At 41.3% G+C, this 9,188-nt stretch overlaps 1 long non-coding RNA gene across 1 annotated transcript in view; it reads right to left on the minus strand.

The window, feature by feature from the left end:
* LOC120977753 overlaps positions 1 to 204 on the minus strand; it is a 28,128-nt gene extending 27,924 nt beyond the window's left edge. The window contains exon 1 of the long non-coding RNA XR_005773954.1: positions 84 to 204. This is a non-coding gene — a long non-coding RNA (uncharacterized LOC120977753). The remainder of the gene's footprint in view (positions 1 to 83) is intronic.
* Between the last annotated feature and the right edge of the window lie 8,984 nt (positions 205 to 9,188).

Genomic DNA, 9,188 nt, shown 5'->3' on the forward strand with positions numbered 1-9,188 from the left:
CGGTGAATACTGCTCACTGATAATTTATTTATTTATTTTATGCACTTATATAGCGCTACTATATTTCGCAGCGCTTTACAGACAAATGGACAAAAGCTAAATTAGCAGATCATTCCACCACATTGCAGGACAGCTACGGGGGATCAGTTGACCCCCACCTTTTTTCTTTTCACAGAAATCTTAGTTTCTGCTGTGTTAGTTTAAGATCCTCTTTCTGATAAGAAACTGTCTTGCTTCTTGGTCTTTGTGGTTTTCGCTCAAATTATGTGACACCCACGGCTGCTGGATGTCTGACAATAAAATTTTGCACTGATTCATATGAGCAAGGGGATTCGCTGCAAACCATTTTGCACCTCATCCCCGATACTCTCTGGGCCAGAGGACACCAGGATATCGGATGCCTCAATTTCCCACCAGTCACTGTGACCCTGAAGGACCCCAAAGTCCTACCATACAAAGAGATTGGACCCAGTAGCCAGGTCAGCCCCTTCCTGTGTCAGAGCTGTACATGCAGCCAGTGCCCTGCTGGCCACCACTTCTGATATGGTACTAGGCCACCCCCTCACTATCCTAGCACCACAGGACACTTCTGCCATTCTCCAACAAACACAACCAAGGCATCTGACTAATCAACGTCACCTATGGTTGCAAGGTAGCCTGCTCCTACCTGATAATGTCACTATTCAAAGATGTCACATCCTCAATCCTGCTGCTCTTATTCCTCTTCCAAGGGGTAGTATACTGGAGAATCTGAAGATTTTATTGATCTACAGGCACACTCGAGCTGACACCCCTGAAGTCAGAGGAAAAGCCCTAGCTGATCAAGCAGCAAAGCAAGTAGCAGTGAAAGAGGAAGAAGAACAGCCCTCACAAGTCTTGATGGCAACAGAGTCCACAACAGACCTAACACAGAAATCAAAAGAGGTCTCCTGGGACCTGCTAGTCCAGTTACAGAAGCAGGCCACGCCACAAGAAAAATTGGATTGGCTAAAAGAGTCAGCCCAAGAAGAGAAAGAATCTGAACTGTGTACCCAAGGAAAGAGAGCATCTCTGCCCAAAGCTCTCTATCCTCTGATAGCTTCAATAGCTCATGGGCCCACCCACCAATCTAAGACCTTCATGAAAGAACTAATAGACAAAATATGGGTGGCCCCAGGGATAACCCCTGTCCTGGTGAGGCATACTCAGTCTTGCCTCATCTGTGCGCAGTGCAACCCGGGAAGAACTGAGCCTACACCAACTAAATGTCTCCCCAAAGCCCAGTACCCGTTACAACGGTTGACCACATCCAGATGCCAATGTGCCAAGGGTTTCAATATGTGCAAGTAGTGGTAGACTTGTTCTCTGGGTGGCCAGAAGCCTACCCCGTCCGAAATCAGACATCCACAACAACTGCTAAGAATTTAATGCAGGAAACTGTAGGTTCAGAGTACCTGAGGTCATTGAGAGTGATCAGGGCCCAGCATTCACTGCTAGATTAACCCAAGAAGTCTGGAAGTTGGTAGGGTCACACTTAGCCTATCGCACACCCTACAGACCCCAAAGCAGCGACAAAGTCAAACGACTGAACGGGGTACTGAAGTCCAAGATGCTGAAAATGACTAGGGAGACAGGGCTCAGTTGGGTACAATGCCTGCCAATAGCACTATTTTCAGTTAGACACACCCCTAGGCCTCCACACAAACTGACTCCATACGAAATTTTGTTTTGGACAGGGCCTAGGATGGGGCAGTACTTCCCACAGCAATTGCAAATACATTATGAATCTGTTGCAAAATATGTGATTGCCCTGAGTAAACAATTGTCTAACATACGTGCACAAGTTTTCTCTTCCATTCCAGATCCTGACTCCCTAGAGGGAAGCCACACTCTCAAACTTGGAGAGTGGGTGGTGGTCAAGAAACACATCAGAAACACCCTCGAACCACGATACAAGGGGCCTTACCAGATGTTGCTGACTACCCCGACCTCTGTGAAACTCGAAGGGAGGCTTACCTGGATCCACGCCTCACATTGTAAAAGAGTAAAGGCTGTCCTGATGACCCTGGAACAATAAGCCATGAGGGTCCATCTACTTATCATGACTGACTGTAGGCATATCAGCAGTGTTCACGCCACTGGGGGATGAATGGGACAATTCACTGATACGACACCATCAAATTCTAGTCCAGGGGTTGAATGAGACACTTAGAGATTGTTGGATCTGTACCCACAGTCCCGTGAGTTCAACCAGTATGCCTTATTTTGCAATACCCCTGGAACTTTCTGAACTGATTGACTTGTCTAATTCTACAATCTTTCTCACTAGCATACACCAAGTTAAATCCAGTACACACAAGGACAGGGAAGTGGCCTTACCTGTCGCAGGGTGGGCAGATGCCCCATGGCTCATGATAAACAGATCAGGACCCTGGGTAGATTATAGCTCTACCCCCTGGCAAGAGGGACACTGGGCTAATGTCACATGTTTTCCTAGCTGGACACACTGTTATTGTCTCCAAGTACAAACCAAAGGTATGACATTTAGTCCGCACATACACTCAGGTTGCAATGACTCAAAAACAGACAGCCACGTGCAGTGTATTGGTGTAGATGCTGTGAACGGAAAAGACCTACCCTGTAACAACCATACTGTACAGGACCTTATCACAGGTATATTAGCTAACAACACCGAAGGTCAGTTAAAAGGATATGAGCTGGCGAAAGGGATACAATTAGCCAAATTATTTACCCAATTATTCAATAGCACAGCAGTGGCAGTTCCAGAAGACATATACTTAGTTTGTGGACACAAAGTGTACAAATGGTTATCCGAGAATGTCACAGGACTGTGCACCATCGCCAGACTTACTCCTGCCACCTTTATAGTACCACACTCTGAAATTAACATAAATGCAGTACCTAAACACACCTTGTATCGTAGGGCCGAAGATAACACACCCAGACCAAATGGTAAGCCACATGTAGTAGAGATGAGCATTTCCAACAAAATTGTTAGTTCCATATATCCCATGATAGTGCAGATGTGGGATCATTTGGTGGTGGCAACTGATTATCTAGATGATCAAATATGGGAAGTGATGAGACTTATGAATACCTCAAACATTGTGCAAAACCAGTTAATCATTGCCACCAACCAACACACATTAGTTCTAGACTATGTTACAGCTAAAGATGGAGGTATGTGCCAGGTTGTGGGACCCGCTTGTTGCCATTACATAGACACGCAGGGTAATTTGCAAGTTAAGGTGGGTCTAGAGAAAATGGCGGATCTAAGGGATAAATGGCTGGACGCACATAAAGCTGATAAAGATACATGGTGGTCTGATACCTTCTCTTTCCTCAAACCATGGAAATTGTCCAAGGAATATTACAGGTAGCCCTAATACTATTGGTGATATATGTAGTGATTAAGCTCGTTCTCATTTGTGTGACCCGCTTTTCAAAAAGAATGAAGAAAATTGATGAACGACCTATCATGCTTCTCTACGATGAGGAAGAACAGAAGGAAACATCGTTCAACACAGCTCCCCCTCCTCACAATGATGCCTGGCTGAGATAGGGTGAGATGAATCCCAGGGTATTACCACAAGTCTGAGCAACCGGGAGCCTACCTATAAGGGGTAGGTTGTCGCCACTGTGGGTGAAGAGGATACAAATGGTATGCCCAGGGGATTCGCTAGGCGAAGGGGAAGTCTACAATCAAGTTTCCAAGGGGGGACTGTTATGGACTATTGATACAAAATGGATACTTGCTTGTTGAGGACTATGTTTAGCTAAGATGGTGACCAGGCATTCAGCCAACACCTATAAACTAGAATCTTACTTTGTGTTTTATCATGTGCTTCTTTGTGGTTTCCGTTCAGCTCAAGCAAGCAGTTTCAAAGAAAGAAGAAGTAACGGTTTCACCCACCAGCAAGGGGGGAGGGGGGGGGGACTTCCTCTTGTCATCAATGTTACAGAAAAGTTAAGAGTTTATAGCCAATAGAGAGGATACACGCCACCTTACACCCCCCCCCCCCCCCCACTTTCTCCTGTTCTAAACCTATGTACTGTCTGCTGTTCCGCAAATAAACCAGAGATCCTGTTATAACTCTGAGCTGTGTGTTGTCTCAGTTTGATCTCTCCGTGCACGTACATTAATTAATTTGGAGCAGTACATCAACCGAACTGGCAGCTTGGCCAGAACCAGAACAACACCACATATTATAGATACCATATTAGGCCCAGATCATTGGAATCTGCAATACAGACACTGTTTTCTGATGAAGTACACTATTGGTTACAGAACACGACAGATTATAGACACTATATTAGGCCCAGATTATTGGAATCTGCAATACAGACACTGTTTTCTGATGTAGTACTGTATTGGTAACAGAACACCACAAATTATGAACACTATATTAGGCCCAGATTATTGAAATCTGCAATACAAACACTGTTTTCTGATGTAGTACAGTATTGGCTACATAACACCACAGATTATAGACACTATATTAGGCCCAGATTATTGGAATCTGCAATACAGACAATGTTTTCTTATGTTGTATACTATTGGTTACAGAACACCACAGATCATAGACACTATATTAGGCCCAGAATATTGGAATCTACAATACAGACATTGTTTTCTGATTTAGTACACTATTGGCTACAGAACACCACAGATTATAGACACTATATTAGGCCCAGATTATTGATATCTACAGTACAGACACTGTTTTCAGATGTAGTACACTATTGGTTACAGAACACCACAGATTATAGACAATATATAAAGCCCAGATTATTGGAATCTGCAATACAGACACTGTTTTCTGATGTAGTACAGTATTAGTAACAGAACACCACAGTTTATGGACACTATATTAGGCCCAGTTTATTGGAATCTGCAATACAGACACTGTTTTCTGATGTAGTACAGTATTGGCTGCATAACACCAAAGATTATGACCACTATATTTAGCCCAGATTATTGGAATCTGCAATACAGACACTGTTGTTGTTTTCTGCTGTAGTACAGTATTGGTAACAGAACACCACAGATTATGGACACTATATTAGGCCTAGATTATTGGAATCTGCAATACAGACACTGTTTTCTGATGTAGTGCAGTATTGGTAACAGAACACCACAGATTATTGACACTATATAAGGCCCAGTTTATTGGAATCTGCAATACAGACACTGTTTTGTGATGTAGTACAGTATTGGCTACAGAACATCACAGATTATAGACACTATATTAGGCCCAGATTATTGTAATCTGCATAACAGACACTGTTTTCTGATGTAGTACAGTATTAGTAATAGAACACCACAGATTATGGACACTGTATTAGGCCCAGTTTATTGGAATCTGCAATACAAACACTGTTTTCTGAGGTAGTACAGTATTGGCTACTGAACACCACAGATTATAGACACTATATTAGGCCCAGATTATTGGAATCTGCAAAGCAAACACTGTTTTCTGATGTAGTACACTATTGGTTACAGAACACCACAGATTATGGACACTATATTAGGCCCAGATTATTGGAATCTACAATACAGACACTGTTTTCTGATGTCGTACACTATTGGCTACAGAACACCAAATAATATAGACACTATATTAGGCCCAGATTATTTGAATCTGCAATACAGACATTGTTTTCTGATGTAATACACTATTGGTTACAGAACACCACAGATTATACAGGGAGTGCAGAATTATTAGGCAAGTTGTATTTTTGAGGATTAATTTTATTATTGAACAACAACCATGTTCTCAATGAACCCAAAAAACTCATTAATATCAAAGCTGAATATTTTTGGAAGTAGTTTTTAGTTTGTATTTAGTTTTAGCTATTTTAGGGGGATATCTGTGTGTGCAGGTGACTATTACTGTGCATAATTATTAGGCAACTTAACAAAAAACAAATATATACCCATTTCAATTATTTATTTTTACCAGTGAAACCAATATAACATCTCAACATTCACAAATATACATTTCTGACATTCAAAAACAAAACAAAAACAAATCAGTGACCAATATAGCCACCTTTCTTTGCAAGGACACTCAAAAGCCTGCCATCCATGGATTCTGTCAGTGTTTTGATCTGTTCACCATCAACATTGCGTGCAGCAGCAACCACAGCCTCCCAGACACTGTTCAGAGAGGTGTACTGTTTTCCCTCCTTGTAAATCTCACATTTGATGATGGACCACAGGTTCTCAATGGGGTTCAGATCAGGTGAACAAGGAGGCCATGTCATTAGATTTTCTTCTTTTATACCCTTTCTTGCCAGCCACGCTGTGGAGTACTTGGACGCGTGTGATGGAGCATTGTCCTGCATGAAAATCATGTTTTTCTTGAAGGATGCAGACTTCTTCCTGTACCACTGCTTGAAGAAGGTGTCTTCCAGAAACTGGCAGTAGGACTGGGAGTTGAGCTTGACTCCATCCTCAACCCGAAAAGGCCCCACAAGCTCATCTTTGATGATACCAGCCCAAACCAGTACTCCACCTCCACCTTGCTGGCGTCTGAGTCGGACTGGAGCTCTCTGCCCTTTACCAATCCAGCCACGGGCCCATCCATCTGGCCCATCAAGACTCACTCTCATTTCATCAGTCCATAAAACCTTAGAAAAATCAGTCCTGAGATATTTCTTGGCCCAGTCTTGACGTTTCAGCTTGTGTGTCTTGTTCAGTGGTGGTCGTCTTTCAGCCTTTCTTACCTTGGCCATGTCTCTGAGTATTGCACACCTTGTGCTTTTGGGCACTCCAGTGATGTTGCAGCTCTGAAATATGGCCAAACTGGTGGCAAGTGGCATCTTGGCAGCTGCACGCTTGACTTTTCTCAGTTCATGGGCAGTTATTTTGCGCCTTGGTTTTTCCACACGCTTCTTGCGACCCTGTTGACTATTTTGAATGAAACGCTTGATTGTTCGATGATCACGCTTCAGAAGCTTTGCAATTTTAAGAGTGCTGCATCCCTCTGCAAGATATCTCACTATTTTTGACTTTTCTGAGCCTGTCAAGTCCTTCTTTTGACCCATTTTGCCAAAGGAAAGGAAGTTGCCTAATAATTATGCACACCTAATATAGGGTGTTGATGTCATTAGACCACACCCCTTCTCATTACAGAGATGCACATCACCTAATATGCTTAATTGGTAGTAGGCTTTCGAGCCTATACAGCTTGGAGTAAGACAACATGCATAAAGAGGATGATGTGGTCAAAATACTCATTTGCCTAATAATTCTGCACGCAGTGTAGACACTATATTAGGCCCAGATTATTGGAATCTGCAATACAGACACTGTTTTCTGATATAGTACACTATTGGTTGCAGAACACCACAGATTATAGATACTCTATAAGACCCAGATTATTGGAATCTGCAATACAGACACTGTTTTCTGATGTAGTACAGTATTGGTAATAGAACACCACAGATTATGAACACTATATTAGGCCCAGATTATTGGAATCTGCAATACAGACACTGTTTTCTGATGTAGTACAGTATTGGCTACATAACACCACAGATAATAGACACTATATTTGTCCCAGATTATTGGAATCTGCAATACAGACAATGTTTTCTTATGTTGTAAACTATTGGTTACAGAACACCACAGATTATAGACACTATATTAGGCCCAGAATATTGGAATCTGCAATACAGACACTGTTTTCTGATGAAGTACAGTATTGGTAACAGAACACCACAGATTATGGACACTATATTAGGCCCATATTATTGGAATCTGCAATACAGACACTGTTTTCTCATGTAGTACACTATTGGCTACAGAATACCACAGATTATAGATACTATATTAGACCCAGATTATTGGAATCTGCAATACAGACACTGTTTTCTGATGAAGTAGAGTATTAGCTACAGAACACACCAGATTATAGACACAATATTAGGCCCAGATGATTGGAATCTTCAATACAGACACTGTTTTCTGATGTAGTTTACTAATTGCTACAGAACACCACAGATTATAGACACTATATTATGCCCAGATTATTGGAATCTGCAATACAGACACTGTTTACTGATTTAGTACAGTATTGGCTACATAACACCACAGATTATAGACACTATATTAGGCCCAGATTATTGGAATCTGCAATACAGACAATGTTTTCTTATGTTGTACACTATTGGTTACAGAACACCACAGATTATAGACACTATATAAGGCCCAGATTAATGGAATCTGCAATACATACACTGTTTTCTGATGTAGTACAGTATTAGTAACAGAACACCACAGATTATGGACACTATATTAGGCCCAGTTTATTGGAATCTGCAATACAGAAACAGGTTTCTCACGTAGTACAGTATTGGCTACAGAACACCACAGATTATAGACACTATATTAGGCCCAGATAATTGGAATCTGCAATACAGATACTGTTTTCTCATGTAGTACACTATTGGCTACAGAACACCACAGATTATAGACACTATATTAGGCCCAGATTATTGGTATCTGCAATACAGACACTGTTTTCTGATGTAGTACAGTATTGGTAACAGAACACCACAGATTATGGACACTAAATTAGGCCCAGATTATTGTAATCTGCAATACAGACACTGTTTTCTGATGTAGTACAGTATTGGTCTCAGAACACCACAGATTATGGATACTATATTAGGCCCAGTTTATTGGAATCTGCAAAACAGACACTGTTTTCTGATGTAGTACACTATTGGTTACAGAATACTACAGATTATGGACACTATAATAGGCCCAGATTATTGGAATCTGCAATACAGACACTGTATTCTGATGTAGTACAGTATTGGTAACAAAATACCAAAGATTATGACCACTATATTAGGCCCAGATTATTGGAATCTTCAATACAGACACTGTTTTCTGATGTAGTACACTATTGGTTACAGAACACCACAGATTATAGATGCTATATTTGGCCAGATTATTTGAATCTGCAATACAGACACTGTTTTCTGATATAGTACACTATTGGTTACAGAACACCACAGATTATAGACACTATATTAGGCCCAGATTTATTGGGTTTTACAATAAAGAAACTGTTTTCTGATGAAGTACACTATTGGCTACAGAACACCACAGATTATAGACACTATATTATGCCCAGATTATTGGAAACTGCAATACAGACACTGTTTTCTGATGT

This window comes from Bufo bufo, chromosome 8 (assembly GCF_905171765.1).
Source record: "Bufo bufo chromosome 8, aBufBuf1.1, whole genome shotgun sequence".
Taxonomy (NCBI): Eukaryota; Metazoa; Chordata; class Amphibia; order Anura; family Bufonidae; genus Bufo; species Bufo bufo.